Source organism: Nanorana parkeri, unplaced genomic scaffold (assembly GCF_000935625.1).
Source record: "Nanorana parkeri isolate BGI_ZX_2015 unplaced genomic scaffold, ASM93562v1 scaffold1343, whole genome shotgun sequence".
NCBI lineage: Eukaryota > Metazoa > Chordata > Amphibia > Anura > Dicroglossidae > Nanorana > Nanorana parkeri.
The window spans coordinates 69,357-81,161 of NW_017307611.1; the positions used below are offsets into that span (position 1 = coordinate 69,357).

An 11,805-nucleotide genomic window follows, 5' to 3' on the forward strand; every position below is an offset into this window, starting at 1 on the left:
CGCCCGGAGGTCGCCCCTGGGGGGAGGGCCATGTCGGGCCCCGGTCCGGGCATGTCGGGTTCCGGTCCGGGTGGCTCGTCAGCCATGTCGGGGGAAGTCCCGCGGACGTGCCATGTCCCGATCCAGGCCACTGTGCAGAGACGTGCACGAAGGGATCTGCCCCACACGGCGTGACGTCATGACGCTGCCCGTGCGCGGGTGACGTCATCACATCGGAGCACGCGCAGTACAAACGTCTCAGCCTATTTAAAGCCCCACAGGATTGGGATTCATTGCTGAGTTATTGCTAGCCAGCACCAGTCATCTGTGATCTGCTCCTGCATTGTTTCCCGACTACCTGATTACCTGGCTTCCTTCCTTTTTTTTTTATTAAAGTTTTGTATAAGAACACATTTTTACAACATTCGCTCTCACAGCCGTGAAAGACAACAGTACGCTGGAGGTCTTGTATAGCAGTATTTTGGTCCTGGACTGAGTCTTCCACCCCAGAGACCCGTGTCTCGGCCTGAGACAACCGTCCACTAATTAACGGCGGGACACGAGGCCGCTCGAAGGGATCGTCTCCAACCCTTTTCCGGAGTGTTTCCGTGCTTACCGGACCTAGAGGGCATATCCCCCCTCACCGGGCATCCACCGGAGATCGGGTAGGTAAGTCAGGAGCCGGTTCGCCAGGATTTACTCAAGATACAGGTCAGTATAACAGCGGAGCTCCCTCAGACACGTCCTCTCTGCCTCACATCCCGGCCACGCCCCACCTGGCTTCCTTCTTGACATTTCCTTTGGATTATCCTTCTGTACTTCGCTGTCCGCCTAATACCGACCCGGCTTGCCCCTCGACTATTCTTTGGATCCTGTCTTGTACTTCACTGTCGGCCTAATACCGACCCGGCTTGTCTTCCAACTTCCTCTGCACGGCTGCCTACTCTGCTCAACTACCACCACTGCAGATCCCTGGAAATCCTGATCCGGCACCTGTGCACCCCCTGCCTGAGCCCACTGTCTTCACCCCAGTGGTCATCAGACCGGTTTGCAAGGGAGGTCCTCCTCATCACATCGGGCCCACACGTCGGACCTAACACTATTACCAAGCATCCCAACTGCTACCACTAATTGCCATTCACCGCATTACTAATATACCGCTACGGGCCATGTTGGAAATTCCCAATTGCTCCCCGATTCCTCTACAAGCGCTCCCTTGATTACCGGCAGTTGATAGACCCCGCTCTCTCAGCCCTTTGATGAAATATGCCTTGAAAGTGTGGGACTCACTGAAGTACTCTTCGAGTCTGATATCCCCTTCCTTAGCCCTCCTCCCCTTACTCTCGCAACCTCTATTTGCCCCAGCATACACTGACCGACCATATTTAGGTGGTGGACCGATAATGGCTTCACTAGACTGTATGATTTCTACCGATCCTCTGACATACCGACTTGGTCCTATCTTAAAACACACAAACAGATCCCAGATGCAGAAATGTTTAGGTTTCTTCAGCTGCAACACTGGGTATCCTCTATGCGGACACGTAGACATCTAAATGCTCCACTTACCAGATTCGAGCACATCTGCCTCTATGCACCAGGGGGACCTCAACAGGTGTCAGTTCTATATTCTACCTTGAATTCACTAACACGTACTAATTTCCACTTTTATTCCAACAAATGGTCCACAGACCTGGGTTTGCATCGGTCTGATGATGATTGGAAGGGGGTGTGGAAGAATATTTCCCGGTGTTCAAGTAATGTGACAAATACTGAGGTTGCCTATAAAGTATTGTTTCGGTGGTACCTAGTCCCAACTTGTCTAGCTAGAATATATCCATCATCTTCTACTAACTGCTACAGGGGATGCTCGACCCCAGGGGACATGTTACATACCTAGTGGTCCTGCCCCTTCGCTGCCCGGTTCTGGACCAAATATTTCGTTTACTCTCGACTCTTTTCACCAAAAATATCTCTAAAGACCCAACACAGGCTCTACTCCATGCCTCAGTACCAGGACTGAATAAATCTCAGGGTGCCCTAGCCCACCAAATATTCATTACCGCCAAATTGACTTTGGCAGGAAGTTGGAAAAAACTATTTATCCCGTACCGGGAGTTTACCAATAGGTTGGATAATGTTCTCTTAAATGAAAGGTTGTCGTGTGTCCTAACGGATACAAATGCCACATTTCTTAAAGTCTGGGAACCCTGGATTCTACATAATCACCCTGATCTGGATGTTGACACCCTCCACCGGCCTATAGAGTTAAGGGGTAATGAATGTATGGCCCTCAGCAATGAACCGCAGACCTGTGGAATGGACCCGAATCACAATCGAAGCTGACCGACCGATGGACCCCTCCCCTCCTACTTGTCTCCCTTTCTTCCCTACTATTTCCTTTATCTTCTATTGCATTAATGTTGATTTGTAGTGCTTGCATTTACCTACTATTGATTGTATTACGTTGCCTATGTGGCCTTCTGTAGCCGGCAAACACTGTATAACATGCTGATTGTTACTACCTTGAAAACCCAATAAATATTTGGATACAAAAAAAAAAAAATGGAAATAAAATGGCACCACAACAACCCTGCCAAGAGAGGACCGCCCACAAAGACTCACAGACCAGACAAGGAGGGCAATAATCAGAGAAGCAACAAAGAGACCAAAGATAACCCTGAAGGAGCTGCAAAGCTCGAGTGGAGATTGGAGTGCCGTTCTATAGGACAACTTTAAGCCATACACTCCACAGAGCTGGCCTTCATGAAAGAGATGCCATAAATAAAGCCAGATGAGACTAAAATGTTGCTTTTTGGCCTTCAAGGAAAAGTCTGGCACAACCCCAAGACTTCTCCTCACCCCAAGAATACTATGGGCAGGAACTGGCAAACTGGCTAGAATTGAAGGAATGATGGGCAGCACTAAATACAGGTGAATTCTTGAGGAAAACCTGTTTCAGTCTGCAAGAGATTTGAGACTGGGACAGAGGTTCACCTTCCAGCAGGACAATGACCCTAAGCATACTGCTATAGCAACATTCAAGTGGTTTAATGGGAAACATTTAAATGTCTTGGAATGGCCTAGTCAAAACCCAAACCTCTATCCAATTTAGAATCTGTGGCATGACTTAAAGATAGCTGTACACCAGCGAAACCCATCCAACTTGAAGGAGCATGATCAGTTTTGCCTTGAAGAATGGGCAAAAATCCCAGTAGCTAGATGTGCCAAGCTAATAGAGACTGTTAGGGTGACACCCCCTGGCAGGTGACATGGGCTTACCTGAGGGGTGGAGTCTAAGTACCAGCCGGTGTTCACCAGAGCTCCTGATAGTGGAGATGGGCTAGCTGGTACCAGGTCGCGGTCCCCAGGGTTGCCCTGTCAAGGGATTGACGAGAACAGGGAGAACAGGAGGGCTCCAATGAGGATACAGTAGTCAGATCCAGGCACAGTTCAAGGCAGGCAGCTAGCAGAGGGTGGTCGGAAAGTCCAAGGTCGGCAACTAGCAATCGGAGGATAAACGTAGGAGACGAGCAAAGTCAGGTCCAGGCAGAAGATCAGGGCGGGCAGCAAGCGAAGAAGGGTCAGACAGTCCAAGGCAGGAACAAGAAAACAGCATAAGTATAAGCTCTTTCACAAACAGGAAGCTGGCAAAAAGACACAGCACCAGCTCCTTGCAGAGCTAGTGCTTAACCACTTGAAGACCAGGTGTTTACACCCCCTTCCTGGCCAGGCCATTTTTCAGTATTCAGCGCTGCGGTACTTTGACTGACGTTTATTAAGTCATGCAACGCTGTACTGAAATTAATTTTATACCATTTTTTGGGGACAGATAGAGCTTTCTTTTGGTGGTATTTAATCACCACTGGGATTTTTATTTTTTACTACATAACAAAAAAAGTACCCTACATTTTGAAAAAAAATATGTTTCCCTATGAAATTTTATGAAACATTTATTATCACCCCGATTTTCTTGTAAAATATAAAAGACGGGGTCACGTCGGGTAAATAGACACCAAACATGTCGAGCTTGAAAATTGTTGCGCGCGCCCGCGAAATCACAGAAATTGACCACACCCAAAATTGGTCATAGGCGACGCTTTAAAAGCTTTTACCGTTCATCAGTTTAGTGTTATCAGTAATTAATGGCCCCAACATTATTTCTCTCATTCCAACGTTCGCTGCAATATGTAACATGTGCGGCACAATATATGGAATCGTTGGCGCACTCGGCGCATGTTTGCGTGTGTATGTGGGGGACAAGCGACTTGTGTTATTTTACTTATTTTTTTGTGTATTTTGTGTATTATTTTTTTGTGTATTTTTTTTAGATTCTTTATTTTTTTATGCATTCATTTAAAAAAAAAAAATGTTATACACTTAACTTTGATGCCATCATATAGGGGGCTAAAAAAGCCAGTTCACATAACAGGTCCTCGTTATGGAGACATCAGGGGTCTCCAAGAACCCCAAATATCACCTAGGGACCCCCAGAGAAGCTGATGAAGCAGAGATCTGTTTCATCAGCTTCTCATCGGCATCTGTAACCAGAGAGTGACACTGAATGCAGGAAGTGATGTAATACACATCACTTCCTGCATTCGGGGACCAGAGAGGAGATCAAAGGGAGATTGTGTACTGATCTATCTTTGATCTCCACTGACAGCGTCGCCAGGTAAAAAATATTTTGCATATTCAAAGTGGTAGGCATGTTGTGTATATCAAATGATACAAAAAATTTAAAAAAAGCTTACTTTTGCAAAGCACTGTACATTTAACCCTTTTGCTGCCAGATATTTTTTGCGCTGATATTATAATCCACATTTTAGGCCTGCAAATTACTTAAAATGGTGGCAGTTGCAAATTTTTACATCACATGATATTAGCGCAACTCTTTATCAAACTTAAAATTTCAGTACAAAATACACTTCCGTTAATTTTAGTGCACAAAAAAAATATAAGACACATTTTGTTGTAAAATATAAAAGATGAGAATGTGCCAAGTAAATAGAAACGGCGACAAGGTACCCCAAATTGTACATAGGTGACTCTTTAAAAGTCTGTACAGATCATCAGTTTAGAGTTATCTGTCCATATTGGCACTGGAATTGCTCTCACTATGGTGCACACGTCGATAGCTAACATGTATAATCATTGTTTTCGTACATAGGAGCACCCGACGCCTGTTTACTTAATAAGTTCACATTCGCAGGGACAGGGGACTTTAAACTTTTTTTAAATTAACTTTATTTTCTTTAAACTTAATTTTTTTTACTTGATTGCTATCACATAGACAGGGTCACAAGTCCCATGTGTGATAGCATAGTAGTGGTGACAGGTTCTCTTTAAGGTGATATTAGGGGTCACCTTTACACTTCAAAGAAGCTGTTCAAGTACAGATTGGGCATGAACAGCTTCTCTACCCAGAGAATGACAGCTGAAAAGCAAGAAGTGATGCAATCAGCATCGCTTCCAGCTTCATTCATCAGGGAAGAGATCAGCGAATGGATGTTCCCACCGACACCCATGATGCCTGTTTTGGGCCCACAGAAGGCAAGCAGAGTCTGATTAAGTGATCCAGTGCGTTCAAGCCATGGGACTGTGAGATGAACGCACTGCATGGTGTGAACGGGCCCTTAGTCATAAAGTATTGATTTTGTCTTAATATAATGTGCCCCGTGTTGTGTAGAAGTATTGTAATTAGAGGTGCCCCGAAATGAAATTTTCAAAACCGAAACTAAACAAAATGTCAGGGTAAAATAAAACAAAACATTCTAACCTTTTCAAATGTTCAAAAATATTTTCTTTTTATGTATTTATTTTTATTAAATATTTTCTTTTGTTTACTTTAACCGCCTCCCGGGCGGTCATTGTAAAATTAGGGCCGGCCGGGAGTACCCTAGATCTGAGCGGGCTTATTTAAACATCCCGCTACAACCGTGCGCGAGCAGGAAACTGCCTAAATTTAAAAAGAGGCAGCGATGCCCGTTAACATACAAGCTACCCGCCAGCTACAGAGCCGGATTGCTTGTATAACCTGCCGGTCCGTGTCCCCCTCTGCACCCCCCCTCCTCCCGTTGTCACGCTGGTTTCGGGCTCCGCTGTGCCCTCTGCAAGCCCAGGACCAGCATAGTGGCTCTGTGGCAGGGGATCAGAGGGAGATCGGTACACGATCTCCCTCCAGTCCCCTCTACGCTGTTAGAATGCGAAAGTGATGTATATTACATCACTTCCACATTCTTGTGTCACTCTCCAGCTTTAGATGCTGGAGAGAAGCTGATGAAGCAGATCTCTGCTTCATCAACTTCTTTGGGGGGTCCTGGGTGACATTAGGGGTCTTGAAGACCACTGATTTAACCATAAAGAGGACCTCTCTTTGCTATCACATAGGGGGCTACTCTTAGCCCCCTATGTGATAGCAATATAGTTAAGTGGGAAAAAAATAGGAAAACAAATTAAAGTTGCAAAAAACATTTAAAGTTACACATGAAAAATATATATTTTTTAAAGTTCCCACCCCTACATACACGCATGCAAACATGCGTAGGGTGCGCATATGTGCAAAAATGGCGATTGCGCCCATTAAGCAGCACGTTACATATCGCCGCGAACGTTGCAGTGAGAGCAATAATTCTAGGACCAGCGTGAGGCGGGGAGGAGGTGCGGCGTGTGAAGCGTAGGTGTGTGCGGGTCTGGCAGCGGCGAGCGTGAGGTGGGGAGGAGGTGCGGCACACAGCGTGTGTGGAGCCGTGAACAGGGCCAACTAACCAGAAGCCGATTAATCGATGATTTAAAAAGTTGACAACTTTTTCAATAATCGATTATAATCGATTAGTTGTTGCAGCCCTATACTGAACTATGCGATCTTTACTGCTGAGCTCCGTGTTTTTTACTACTAAACTATGCATTCTTTACTGCTGAACTCTGGGTTCTTTAATACTGTGCTCTGCGTTCCTTACTCCTGAACTGTGCGTTCTTTACTGCTGCTGTACGTTCTTTACGATGAAAGTCGTGCAATGGTTGTAAGGTGTAAGGCCAGCCTTAAGGTGCCCATACACCTTACGATTATCGTATGCGGTCGTGTTTTCGTCCGATAATCGCAAGGTTGATGGACAGTGTACAACCGCAAATACTGTACAACCGTACGACTTTTGACTTTCAAGCAGGTTTGAACACTTTGGTCGATCGTACGATTTTCGCAAGGTTAGTGGCGTTTCCGTACGTCAAAAATCATACGATCTACACTGCTCATGCGCAAACGAAAATACATGCGGTTGATTGCCGCAATTCGTTCAGGTGCTTTTCTTTAATTACGGCTAATTGAACCTTGCGATAATCGGGGCAGGATGGGGCCGCCGTACGAAAATCGTACGACGGTTCGATCATCGGACGAAAAGTGTCGTACGATAATCGTAAGGTGTATGGCCAGCTTTACGGAGGAATCCGTGAGATTCAGTGATCCAGACCAATATCACAAGTGTGAATGGGGCCTAAAGAAACAAAAAATGCAGAAGTGTGCATGTTTTGCAGAGATGTACCTATTTTTGTTTTATATTTTGAACAGACATACAAACTCCTTTCTCAATCAGCAAAATCCTTATAAAAGATAACAGGCAATGATAATTTGTGCTAGTACAGTGTTGAATGTGTTTTGCTGTCATAAGTAAACACATCTATATTCTTGTTAAAGGGTTAAAAAGAAATCACAGCTTAAGATACTGTGCAGGCACAGCAGTGCGGCTGGGATAAAAGCTACTTTCTTTCCCCTCCTCCTCCTGATTCTCTCCTCCCTTTCTCCCTCTGCCATCCACCTCCCTGGCTCAGGCTGTTCGCTCTATCAGGTTCTTCTCACATCTCTGCTTTTTTATGTTACATCCATTCTGCATTGTCTGCTTTCACGTGAGCTAGAATGGGTAAAGGATGCCATCCACTAAGACTCTAGGATGACCAGGATAAAAATTTGCATATACCAGGCAGTAGAGAAGAAACATTTTTTCACAGCTTGGCTTGAGGAGGGAAAAAATCTCCATTTTGTACATCTACTGAATGCCATCTTTTGATTTTAACTGAACAGGACATCTGCAAGACACTGGGAGCTTCAAGATTTCCCATGAAAAAATGCTGTGTCTCATATAATGCCTGTCAAATGTTTCCATGTTTTTTTCTTGCTCTGCATGGATCTTGACCTTTCATATTTCTCACTTTCCTTTTGGAATTGTAACCCATGTCACAGCTGCAGCAAACCTATGTGGAGTTTGAATCTGGATTTCTGGCTGCTATGATTCTTATGTATTCTTTGGAAACTATCAGAAGATTTTTATATCCTACAAAACTGCATAAATAGCTACAGAAATAGATAATATCCAATCACTGCTTAAAGGAATTTAACCATTTCTTTGGTTTTCAAAGGTCATGACTCTATTTGTTGTTTTTCCTCCTAATGAGGGTAAGAGCTCAGGACCCAGATGATGTTTTGCGACAATATTAATAATTCTGCCAAATTAGCAGCCATCTAACATAGTCCAACGACTCACTGGCCATAAAGCTCTCTTCAATGAGGAAAGTACTTTTACACAATAAGGAAGAAGCAAGAAACAAGAGGGATTAAAATGTTCTCTAACGGGTTAACAAAAATGAAGACAGAGGAGTAAAATCACCAGAAGACTGGTGTCTAAAACACAGATCTCTGTGTGCATCTTGCAAAGGCTCATGTCTGGGGTGACAACAGGGCCTAAAGACTGTTTAGGGGATAATGGGGCTGTGTGAAAGGATTGGTCCTGCATACAAGGTCCTATGTCTCTTGTGGGATCTATCGAAAAAACAAAGAGAGCGAGGACTGCAGTGAAGAGAACAGAAGAAAAATAAGCCAAAATCTCTACAGCCCTGCACTCAATTTATCTGCCCCAGGAAATGTCCTGCTTATCACAGATTGCACATATCAAAAGCGAGAAGGGCAGCAGAGCTGTCACAACGGTGAGACACCAGTGAGGAAAGGAGGAACACACAGGTATTAGAAAAGGAAAATTCCTAAGTGTACCATGAATACAAGAAAATAATTTTTTAATAACCTGTTAGACAGCTGTGTGTATAATATTGCATGCTAATTAAGATACCCAGCAGGAATATTTGAAATCCAAGCTGCATCCTTAAGCTATATGTGACATAATCTGTGTCATTTTAGTGATCGAGTACTGATAAAAGCATGTGGGGCTAACTGAACACCCAAAAGAATAGGAAGAACATTTGTAAAGAATAGGATTATAGAACAATGCAGAGAGATTTCAGTAAATGGTGAAAAACTGGAAAAACACAGACAGACATATACTAGAATGCAAAATGAGAATATATGGAGGAGATAAAGATAAGAAGCTGCCTGACCACCTCCCACAATGACAAAGTGCTGCTAGTGAGCGACATTTTGTCAGAAAGGAGGTATCTTACGAACTTTGTGTATAACGCACATCGTGAGGAATTTCATTAGTGGGAATTCAAAAGAAATGTGCTTGAAATGTCAAGAGGACAAACAACCATGCAACAAAGATTGAATGTGTGGAAGAGTACAGGGAGAATGGGCACAGCTACTGTTGGCATAAGGAAGACTTTGCAGATAGAAACACTCTATATAGGAAATGCTATGGTGTTGTGATGTAAGATTACAGAAGAAATATGTGACGTCAGATGCTTGATAGCTTTATACGGCTTCAGATTTAGAAATAACTGTAGAAATGTAGTGTCTCAGAAAATGCTGTGCCATCGTTCCTGGGACAGAGAAAGTCTGCCATGCACAAAAATGGCTGGATTTCAGGTATTCTAGGTGTCCTGTGGTAGGAAGTCATTATATGGGTGCAGCGACAAGGTGAATGACACACAAAAAATGTCTATGTGGAATGGTGGAAGAATGACTAGCGATGCACATTATATTCCTACCTATATTATTCTCCTCAAAGTTGGCATATTTATTTTACTCATTTTATTTGACTACAGAAGGGATTTTTTTTTAAATACATTGATACACTGCAAATAATGTAAGTCCCATTAAGGAAGTCGGGCGGCGAGTCACTACTTCCTGATTAGCCGGGAAGCAGTCACCAGCTGATGATGAAGCATGGAGCCGGCTTCCTTACCCAATCAGGAAGCTGAGTGGCGAGTCATTAGTCACCCCCCAGCTTCCTGATTGGCCGGCAGGCAAGCTCCATGCTCCCTGGAGACAAGGGAGCATGGAGCCGGCTTCCCAGCCAACCAGGAAGCCAGGCAGTGTGTAATGACTCGCACCTCAGCTTCCTGATACCGGAAGTTCTGGTATCAGGATAGGCATAGGGAGCAAGATTTTAATTCAAATTTACATCATTATTAAGAGAAGATGCACTAAAATAGAATTAGGCAGATGCTAAAATGGATGAAAAAGTACTTAAAGATACAATTGATCATTAATCAAAGCTAAAAATATTCCCAATGCTAGTTTTAGTTCTGCTGGAATACACCATGTAAATAATGGCCTAAAGTCATTGATTTAGGCCTTCTCTCCCCATGATTCATGCAATACATTGTCATTATGGCAACAGCTCTCATAGTAACACAATTTGCAGACAAAAACACTATTTTCAAAGCTGTAATACCCCATCCTTCATTTTACTATGTTATAAAGAGCTTGGTTACTGCTAATTCATTTCACTGCCAAAATATATTAGCCTAACTCATGCAGTATGGGAAGCATGACCTTAACAATAAAGTCTGCAGGACATTGTTTAGTAGCTCCCAGCTTGGTGTCCAGCATAGCCCAACTGGGCACTGTACTGTTCTATGTCTACAGGGGATGCTTAGCAACCATTTGCTAAGCAACAAGGAGGCTGATAAAAGCTTGTTTTGCACGTATGCAGGAGAAAGGAGGAAAACAGTAGCATACATCTAACAATAATGATGTTTTCTCGGTTTGATAGACTATAATTTAGAGCCGTAGCTCGCTCCTTTTGCGCCCGAGGCAAGAACAGAAAATTGTGCCCCCCCACAGACATGTGCAGTATGTGACGTCATGTGCCCCGCCTACGGCTACATGGCTATTCACTTCAGACTGGAAGGCTGATTTCAGCTGTATATCGGCTGATTTCAGCCGTATATCGGCTACCTGCTCGGTCTCTCAGTGGGACCGAGCAGAACAGAAAAACAGTTAAAGTAGAAAAATAAAAATAGAAAACTATTGAGCGGAGCTAGCAATGACAGCTAACTCCACCCAACAGTTTTCTATGGCTGCCGTAAAAAAAAAAGCAAAAAAAAAGCCTAACTCTCCATGGCGCTCCGTGGGTACAATGCTAGTTTGCTATTGGCTACTGCAAATTTAAATAGCCAATAGGAATCTAGCAATGCATTCCTATGGCCAAAATTGTTGTTTTTATTTCGATTCTGACACGGCTCCGTGTCAGAATAAGAAAAAAAAAGAAAAAGCAGTGTTTCTCTCCTTGGCGGCCGGGAGCGGGAGGCTCCCGGAGCGCCAGAGAGAGTTAGGCTGTCTGGAGATCAGTGTCCCTGGTTAACTGGTAACCTGGGACGTTGATCTCTCTGCAAGCGGCCGGAGCCAGCTATAAGTTCACCGCCAATGGCCGGCCAGCTTCGGCTTTCAACGCGGCTCAGCCAAGCCGAGGCATTTCGGCTCGGCCAAGTACAGGGGGCTATAGTGAATAGCCCGTACAGCAGCCCTTCGGTTCTACTGAACCGAAGGGGTCCTGGGGCCAGACCTGCTCTATCCAATGGATACCAAAGGATTGATTTACTAAAGGAGTTTAGGCTGTTCATTTAGCAAAGTTAATTTTATTATTTCCTTATCTTAAAGAA

General features: G+C 44.1%; 2 protein-coding genes across 3 annotated transcripts in view; one reads left to right on the forward strand and one right to left on the reverse strand.

The window, feature by feature from the left end:
• The window catches only part of LOC108797816 (pyruvate carboxylase, mitochondrial-like), a 433,030-nt gene that overhangs the window by 67,146 nt on the left and 354,079 nt on the right, over positions 1 to 11,805 (reverse strand). The window lies entirely within an intron of this gene.
• Positions 8,447 to 11,805, forward strand: part of LOC108797817 (leucine-rich repeat and fibronectin type-III domain-containing protein 4-like) — a 14,809-nt gene continuing 11,450 nt past the window's right edge. The window contains exon 1 of one of the 2 annotated variants that reach the window (XM_018569493.1): positions 8,447 to 8,988. The gene's annotated coding sequence lies outside the window, so the exon portion shown is untranslated. The remainder of the gene's footprint in view (positions 8,989 to 11,805) is intronic. The other variant, XM_018569494.1, reaches the window with a different exon arrangement.